Raw genomic sequence first — 10,257 nt, forward strand, 5'->3', positions numbered from 1 at the left:
GTTGATCAAATTTTGTCTAACCAAGAGAAGGTTTAATATTAATAACCTGATACCTGAAAATACAAAAATATAAATGAGAAGCAGATAAGGCTAGGACATAAAAAGGCAAGTGCAAAAGGGATGTGAAGACAAGTGGACAGGATCAGGAGTGAGGGGATAAAGAGAAAATATAATGGAAGGTAAACCAGAAGATACAAAGAGTACTGAAATAAATACCATAATACATTCATTAAATTACTTATCCTTTGGAAATCCTTAAAATTAAAAATAAATCCAAGGGGGCAGCTAGGTGGCACAGTGGATAAAGCACTGGTCCTGGATTCAGGAGGACCTGAGTTCAAATCCGGCCTCCAACACTTAACACTTACTAGCTGTGTGACACTGGGCAAGTCACTTAACCCCAACTGCCTCACCAAAAAAAAACAAAAAACAAAAAACAAAACAAACCTAGCCTAAGACACTTGACGCTAGCTGTGTGACCCTGGGCAAGTCACTTAACCTGCATTGCCCCACAAACACACACAAACAAACAAATCCAACACTTCAGTATTCTGGGGAATGGACAACATATATAGTAACTACAAAATTCTGAATAACTTTCCTCCAAAAAATTAAAACCACAATATAAACTCCACTTTAGAATCAGTAGTGTTTTTATTTTCATTATACTGAAGATTTCTTTAGTCATTCTGAATTTGTTTGTCCCCTTTTCAACCTGTCCTTTCCAGAGATGCCAAATGTGACATAGTTTCTGGGTAACAATCATTTTATTAATAAGGTCAGCAGGTTATTAATAAAAGGATAGTCATTTGGCAGTCTCTCTAAGAACAAAGACCCCTGATGGCAGTCGGATCACAATTTATATGCCCTTTGAAGGGAAGGTGTTCCCAAAGGGTGGCAATCAACTGGGATTGGTTAACACAAGGAGAGGTGTGGGCTATATTAAAAAGAAGGTCTTGGGTGTGTGATTTAAGTCACTCATATCTTGGTCAAAGAGACATCAATTTCCACATCACCTGTCTTGATAAAAGGGAGAATCAATCTTTCCCCAAACCTGTCCGAGTATACACAATGAGCAGGACTACATCCACTAGCCTAAACTTAGAATTTCTTTTACTGTCTGATTAGAAATTGACCTGGGAAAATCTCTAAAAGAGATTTCCACACTGGTTGGTTTCTGGATGAGGAAGTAGAAAAGGTGAAAGATCTTGGATCTAATACAATAATTAGTTATTAAATATAAAAGAGAAATATTCATTATTTTCATATTCAAAATAATTTTCCAAAGAGGTAGACAGAAATGTCAATATCTCCTTATTTCCATCTTATTTCCTATAGGATAAAATAAAAATTTTGTAGCCATGCATCTGAGGCCTTCTGGGCCTGTCTGTAATTTATCTTTCCAGCCATATTTCACATGCTTCCCCTTCTTGCACCCTATGTGCCAGTCAAATCAAACTGCTAACCTCCTTCTCAAACTCAATCAACATGCCATCTCCAGCTTCTGTGTTTTCATACAGGTAATCCTCCATGTCCTAAATTCACTGGTCTCCCACCACAAATATTGTTAGGAAACTTTACCTGATTTTTCCTCTGTCCTCTTCACTCCTTACCCTTGCATAATATTTAATTGTTTGCATTTTATGTCCCTTTAGTAGGATGTAAGTTCTCTGATGTTACCTAAAGTCAGGGTCTATTTTATTTTTTTGTCTATATTCATTCCCTCCTCCTACTGCTCCCCTCATATCCAACTCCTCATATCTAACATAGTTACATATGTTGAGGCACTGAGCCTCAAATGGATAGTTTGTTAAACTTGAAGTCTTAGGCTCATAGATCTAGAGATGAATCTATGACCTTCTGACCCACCTCCCTCATTTTAGAATTGAGAAAATTAAGGCCCAGGAAGATTAAGTGATTTGTCCAAAGTTCTATGGATACATCCTCTGACTCCAGGGGCAGGCCTCTTTCCCTTGTACCACATTTGGTTCAGATCTTACCCCTGAGTGAAAATGGCCAAGTCATTATTAACTTTTAAATTATTCTTTTTTTTTTTTGGTGAGGCAATTGGGGTTAAGTGACTTGCCCAGGGTCACACAGTTAGTAAGTGTCAAGTGTCTGAGGTCGGATTTGAACTCAGGTCCTCCTGATTCCAATGCTGGTGCTCTATCCACTGTGCCACCTAGCTGCCTCTTAAATTATTCTTATACTAAGTACTTGATTACTTAATTTAATTGTAAGTTAGAGAACTTGGAAATTTCACTATATAGAATCCCATCAATATATTATACAAGTATTATTTGAAAACCTATCAGGATTGACTTTTTAAATAAAAATTGTGTGGACCTCAAAACACTTTGAGTTTCAAATGATTTTTTTTTCTCCCTAACTTCTCAGGAAGACAGATGTATATTATTAGCCTTACACAATTTTTTAAAAAATATCCAGCTGGAAAGATTCTGTTCGAACCTTAAATTTGTATCAGATCCCCCTACACTTTGTGTTAAGCAGTAAACATTTAACATATAATTCAAACCTCAGAAAGCAGTGTACCATGGAAAGAGAAAAACCTTCAAGATATGAGTCACTGAGACAAAAGGGCACATCAATAAGATACTAGATCCTAAGATATGAGACCCAGCATTATTGTGAAACAATTTCCGAATAAACCAGAAACAAATAAACTCTTCAGCAGAAAATGTTAAGATCAATTATGGGTGGGAAATTTATTGAGAAGAGAAACAGAATAACTAGAAAGAAGGTACTGAAGAAATGAAACCTATATTAAATTGTAATAACTAGAGACAAGAAGGTCCTATAGACATGAAAATATTGATAGCAACACTTTTTGTAATAAAAAGAAATGGAAACAAAGTAAATGCCCACTAATTGGTTAAATAAATTGTGATATCTGAATGTAATAGTATTATATTAATATTATCAGAAATGATGAATATAAAGAAATCAGAGAAGCATGAGAAGGCATGAACTGAAGTAAACAGAATCAGGAAAAATAATATAATTTTAGCTAGCAATTCTAAGATGTTTTCAGCTTTGCAAAGCACTTCACAAATATCTCACGATTCTCACAACCCTTAGAAGTAGGTGCAATTATTATCTCTATTTTACGGAAGAAGAAAGTGAAGCAGACGGAAGTGGACTCACACAGCTAAGGTGGGATTTTAACTTAGGTCTTCCTGATTCCAGGTCCAGCATTCTATCACCTGTACCATCTAGCTGCTTCTAAACATGCAGTTACCACAGCTGTGTAAATGTAAAGTACAGAAAAATAAAACTCAACACTGTATAGTTAATGACCAAGTTTAACCCTGGAGAAGAGTTTAGAAAACATACAGCATTCCCCTTTGCAGGGGTGGAGGACTACAGGTTTGTAGCGTTACCTTTACTGTTGGACAAGGTTGAGGTATTGGTTGATTCTGCTGAACCACTTTTTTCCTTTTACTTTTTAAACCTTTGCTACAAGGTATAGTTTTATTGACTGGGAAGGATGAAAAATCTATAAATAAAGGTGATGAAAGAAAAAGACATAAAATTTTGTTTTGTTTTGGTTTTTGTTTGTTTTTAGTGAGGCAATTGGGGTTTAGTGACTTGCCCAGGGTCACATAGCTAGTAAGTGTTAAGTGTCTGAGGCTGGATTTGAACTCAGGTACTCCTGACTCCAGGGCCTGTGCTCTATCCACTGGGCCACCTAGCTGCCCCATAAAAATGGTTTTTTTAAAGTTTTAATCATGGCCCAGAAGATCTTAGAATATCTCTATACAATGTGATCCTTTTTTTTAATACTGGACCTGTGATTTCATTGAAGGAGAGGAATCTTGATAAGCACACTCCCTCTGAAGGATGTGAAATACAGATCACCAATTATTCTGCAAGTTATATTTGGGGAGATTTCTATACTACTAAGAAGTTAAGTGACCTGCCCAGGGTACATAGCCAATGTATGTCAAAGTCAGGACTCAAACCCAAGTCCTCCTGAGTCAGACCAGCTCTTTATCCACTCTGCTATGCTGCCTTTCATTATGAATCTTAGCAGATAGAAAAGGAACTCAACGGTGAAATAAATTATTTTTTTTATATCTACCCTGGCCTGGGGTCTGCTATCAATTGTGATGATTAAAAAGTTGAGAGATATAGTTCTGGGTAATTTAATTATGTTACTAATAATACTAATAGGCTTTGTATAGTGGCTAAAAATTGGAAATCAAAGGAATGCTCATCAATTGGGGAATGGCTAAACAAGTTGTGGTATATGATGGTGATAGAATATTATTGTGCTATAAGAAAGATGAGCTGAATAATTTCAGAAAGGCCTGTAAAGACTTATATGAACTGATATATAATGAAGTGAGCAGAACCAGGACATTGTGCCAGTGACAGCAATATTATTTGATGAAAAACTGTGAATGACTCAACTGTTCTCAGCTATGCAATGATCCAAAAGACAATCCCAAAGGACTAATGATGAAGCATACTATCCATCTCCAAAGAAAAAACTGATATTAATTGAACACAGACTGAAGCATGTTATTTTTCACTCATTTTTAATTAAAGTTTTCTTTTATAAAAACTAATATGATAATTTTTACAGAATTGCACATGCACGACCTATAACTGATTGCTTACCACCTCAGGGAGGGGTAAGGGAGGAAGGGAGGGGTAGAATTTAGAACTCAAAATTTCAAATAAAAATGTTTATTATTTTTTAAAATAGCCCAGATCAAAACATGCTAGCAGGTTATTAATAAAAGGATGGCCATTTGGCTGTCTCCCTCTGACCAAAGACAATCGTGGTCTGTGGACTCACAGTTTATATATTCTTGAAAAAGAGTAGGTAGTCAATGGAACTGAGAATTGACACTGCACAGAGAGATTATCTCCAGCCTTGGTCTATCGATTCAAAAAATGTTTTCCCTCTTTAATAGCCCCTCTCACCCCAGGAGTCACTGGAGAGTGACCCCTCCCTGGACTGAGAAGCTTTGCTATCTAGACAAAAGGTTCTGTCTCCACCTAAGTTTGAGTAGAACACAATGAGCTTCCCCCCTCTAGATTAAATTCCTTGCATGTTTGGGTGCGGTCTGACCAAGATGAAGAGTTAATGCAATCTTATTATCAAGAAGAAACTGGACCTTGAAAAATCAGGGCTTTGGAAGAAAGGGGGGGGGCCTCTGAATCTCCCCCAGATAATCATTTCTCACACAGTCAATACTAGGCCAATGTTGTTGAGCTGACAGCTACAATACTTTGCTGTTATAGTCAGATCAAATTTAAAGAAACCTTGAAAATTGGACAATTTCCAGCACTCCAGGTAATTATATAGGGTTTTAGGAAATGGAAGAGATCTGTAATCATATCACATAGGAGTGATTGGTAGCTGAGTCTGGTGAATAAAAGAAGGACCTTTCCAGGGAACTGCCTCTACCGTGACATGGCCACAAATATGGTATTAAATGAGATTTCCAAAGGTCCTAAAAGCTGTTGTTTTCCTGTTTGTGCCTAGGCAATTAGGGAATTATGAAAATGGCATAAAGTATTAATACAGGAGAAATATTCAGAGGAACTGCATAAGGGAGATTAAAATATGGATAGATTATCTTTCCATGTCACTAGGTTCAGAAAATGAGTCTATTGGTATCAAAAACAGTCTGAATAGAATAACTCATTTAAAATTTACAAAGCACTTTACATATGTTATCTTACTTGAGCCTTCCAACTACAGATACTATTTCCATCCTACAGATGAGGAATATAAGGCTCCTTCTCTCCTGCCTACAAGTATGTCTATGTCTCCCCTATCTTCAAAAAACCCTCATTTAATATTTCCATCTCCACTTCTGCCTGATATCTCTTTTGCACTTAGTGGCTAAACTCCTGAAAAGGGAGATACAATAGATGCCCACTTTCTCTCCTCTCACTTTCTATTGCCAAAGACTGTTTATTTGACATTTGCAACATTTCTTAAGTACACTCCCTTCTTTCTTCTGACATTGCCATCACTCTGGTGCAGGCCTTCACCACCTCATGCGTGGATTATTGCCGTAGCTGCTGGTGGGTCGGCCTGCCTTAAGTCTCTCCCCAGTCCAATCAATCCATTCTCCACTGAGCCACTAAAGTAATTGTTGTAAAGCACAGGTCTAGCCATATTACTCACCTACTCAAAATCCACTGTTGCTTCCAGGAGCAAATTCACAGTCTTAATATTTGGCATTCAAAGCCCTTCACAACCTAAACCCCTCCTACCTTTCCAGTCTTCTTACACCATGCCGCCTAACATGTACTCTTCAATTCATTGACGTCAGCCTTCTGGCTGATCCATGAACAAGTCGCTCCATCTCTTGGCTTTGGACATTTTCTCTGGCTGTCCCCCATGCCTATAATGCTACCTCCTTATCTCCACTTACTGACCTCCCTGGCTTTCTTTAAATCCCAACTAATAGCCCTCCCATCTTTTACAGGAAGCCACCCCCAACCCCTCTTAATTCCAGTGCCTTCCCTCTGTTAATTATTTCCTATTTATCCTATATGTAGCTTGCTGTGTGTATATTTGTTTACATTTGTTACATTTTTTCTCCTATTAGACTACAAGCTCTATGAGGAGAGGGACTGTCTTTTGTCTTTTTTTAAATATCCCTGGTGCTTAGCACAGTGCCTGGCACCTGGCACCTAGTAGGAGCTTAAGACTTATTGACAGAGGTTAAATGACTGGCTCCTGGCCACCCTGTCAGTATCTATCAGAAGTTGGATTTGTCCCCTTGTCTTCCTGACTCCAAGAGCAGGGATACTACTTTTCTTTATGATAACACAAGTCTGAGCCACCCACCAGGTTCCCAGATCCTTCTCTCACCATCAAACAGCTAAAGAAATAGAGGAGTAAGAGCTAAGTGGATCTTAGTGATCATCCTACTTAACCCCCTAATTTTACCAAAAAGGAAACAGGCTAGAAGATATTAAGTACTGCTTTGCAAAGCCAGGAATCAAGCCTGGGTCCTCTGACTCCTCTGAGTGAAGAGGTCCAGTGCTCTTTCCATTTCTATATGCTCTTAAATGGGGTAATAGAAAAGAAGAACATATTCATTTTTAGGTTCACTGATCAATTTCCTTTCCACCTATCTTGATTTCTCCTAAGTTCTGGGCCTTATAGACTATTATTTTCTGAGCCAAAATAAACAACTTTACCCAGGGAAGAAATGTGAGACAGTGTGTGACTATGGGCTGAGTGCTTAGAAACTGCTGTCTTTTCTCTCCAGCCAGATTTCCAGCATTTAAATTAGTGAAATATTCCTGCTGGTTAAACTATCATTCCTGCTGGGGAACCATCTGAAACGAAGAATAAGATGACCAAAAGGAGGCACGAAGAATATTAGACCAAGGTCAAGAGGTCCCCAGAGGGTGGATGGCAGGGTCCTCCTCTGTAAGAACATTGATTTTTCAGGCATTAAATGCAGTCAGCATTTCATTATCAGTAATGGAGCCAAGTTCCTTGAATAGAAGGCCGACTTAACAATGCACCTGGACAAGATGGAGACACATTCAGCTGTGTCGTGTTCAGCATCTTCTTATGATTTCATTGTTCTCTGGAGTACTTCCAGCCCTGATCAGAACAAAATCAGCGCTCATTGAAGCCAGAAGTGAAGCTCCGTATGTGTATGATGAATAGGAGTGGGATGAAGGGGGAGCGGTTTGGTTCTCTATCACTAAAGCATCTATACAAGTTTATGCCAAATGCATGGCTCCCTGAAGAGCCAGACAGACATGTTCCTCAAAGGAGTATGGAGAACAAAGTATGCTTGATTCTGTGCTTAAACGAAAGGATTTGCAATGCTTTTTAATGCACAGAAAGAAAAGAAAAACACACAGGGCTAGTTGCAAGAAGAGGAAGCTTATTTTTCTCCCCAGTGATTCTTACCTTTAGATTCACTAAAGGTGACAGTGACCCTTCCACTTGCAACACAAAAGACTTCTATCATGTGGAAAAATTGCTAGATAGGGTATTTCTACAGAACTTTGATAAGCCCAAGGAGCTTTCAGATGGCTTCCAAAAGGCAGGTAGACCAGAATAAAATAACCCTTATGGCAAGGGGCATGGGAGGTCTTCCACCTGACTGATTATTTGACATCAGTGTGACTATGTACCTATAGATAATAGCACTGTGGCTTCTAATACTTCATCAAACTTGAAGTGACTTTCTGAAATCAATCACATTAGAAATTTAATCGATCAACTAGGCTGCATTAAGCACTTACTATGTGCCCAGAACTGAGGATACAAAGAATGAAACAATCCCTATTCCCAAGGAACTTAAATTCTAATGGAGGAAAAAAAAATACATATAAAACATCTACAGGCATAAATATAAAGTTAGTGCATATAAATATAAACAAAGTTGATCAGCACAAGGTAATTTGGTAGGAAGGGTACTAGGAGTTGGAATCAGGAAAGACCATGCAGAAAACGGTGCTTGAGCAACAGATTAAAGGAACAGTGGGATTTTGTGAGATGCAGGTAAAGAGAAAGTGTTTTGTGTGGGGTTGGGTTTTTTCCTTTCTTTTTTTTTTTTGGCAAGGCAATTGGGGTTAAGTGACTTGCCCAGGGTCACACAGCTAGTAAGTGTCAAGTGTCTGAAGTCAGATTTGAACGCAGGTACTCCTGAATCCAGGGCCAGTGCTCTATCCACTGTGCCACCTAGCTGCCCCTTTTCCTTTCTTTTTATCTCTAGCTATTAGCACAGTGTCAAGCACATAGTAGGCACTTAATACATGCTTGTTGACTTGAGTGCACTCTGGGTATGTGGGACTCCTGCAAAGATGGGGAGATGGAGTGTCCTCTTTGGACAAAGAGAAAGCCAGTTTAGCTGGTTCAAAAAGGGAGGGAGGTAGGGAGGGAAAGTAATGTCCAGTGAAGCTGGAAATATAGATTGGATGCACAGGCTGGATTTTTTTAAACAATAGATTTTATTGATATATTTTGTTTTTCACATTGTCTAGATTTCCTTCAATGTTTTTCCCTTCCCTTTCCTTCCGGAGAGCCATCCCTCTTGTGAGAAATGAATATTTCTCTCTTGTATTTAATAACTAATTATTTTATTAGGACCAAGGTTTTTCCCCTTCTCTACTTCTTCATCCAGAAACAACCAGTGTGGGAAATCTCCTTTGGTAGAGATCTAAACAGACAGTAAAAGAAATTTCAAGTTTGGGCAGGATGTTTTCCTGCTCATTGTGTTTGAACTCAGACAGGTCTGGGAGTGGGATGGGCTGGGGGGGTGGAAATGTTGATTCTCCCTTTGGTCAAAACAGGTGATATGGAAATTGAGGTCTCTTTGATGTGACTTAAGTCACATACCCCAAGACTTTCATTGTAATATAGCCCACCTCCCATTATTTTAAACAATCAGAGTTGATTGACACCCCACAGGAAGGCTTCCTCTTTGAAGGGCATATAAACTGTGACCCTATCCCTAGTAGGGTCTTTGTCTAAGAGAGCCAGCCAAATGATCATCTTTTTATTAATAAATGTGCTGGCCTTATTAATAAGCTGATTAAATTACCCAGAAACTATATCTATTGATCCTTTTTAATCGCCACAGTTATAACAACAAAATATTTAAAAGAGGAAGAGGAAAAAAATTAGCAAAACAAATCAACACATCAAAAAAAATTGTTAAATGCAATGTTCTAAACTTATGAAGTAAGTATCTTCTAATAGCTCTTCTGATAAGTACAGGCAGACATTTCTTCAGTCTAGTAAAGACCAGGGCCAAAAATCAAGCAGAGTGTCTCCAGGCTTTGAAGATCTATATCCTGGACTCAATCCTCTGATTAAGAATTATAAAGTCCTAGTAAACTGTTGCTTGATTTCCTTATCAGGGAATCAAGGGAATTGAACTCCACCCTCCATTCTCTCCAAATTATCACCAGGTTATTTTATGGCAACTCTGCCAAAGAAATTCCAAGATATTGAACCATTACTTTTTTTTTCCTAGCCTAGAAAATCCTTTGAGTCTAAACATGCAAATAAACCTGAGCAAGTACAAAGGATTAGTTAAAAGCAGAGCAAGCAAGCTCAAGGTTATTGTCTAGCCATGACCCATATTCTTGCTTTTATTATGTATATGTGGCTGGCAACAAGCCTTCCAGTCAGTGAGCAGCCTTATATATAGAAGCATTGATGGTGAGATATCAAGAAAGGGAAATTGGAGTATAATAACAGAAATGTAGCCAGAAGCAGCCTAACAAGAACTC

The sequence above is a fragment of the Dromiciops gliroides genome, chromosome 3 (assembly GCF_019393635.1).
Source record: "Dromiciops gliroides isolate mDroGli1 chromosome 3, mDroGli1.pri, whole genome shotgun sequence".
NCBI lineage: Eukaryota > Metazoa > Chordata > Mammalia > Microbiotheria > Microbiotheriidae > Dromiciops > Dromiciops gliroides.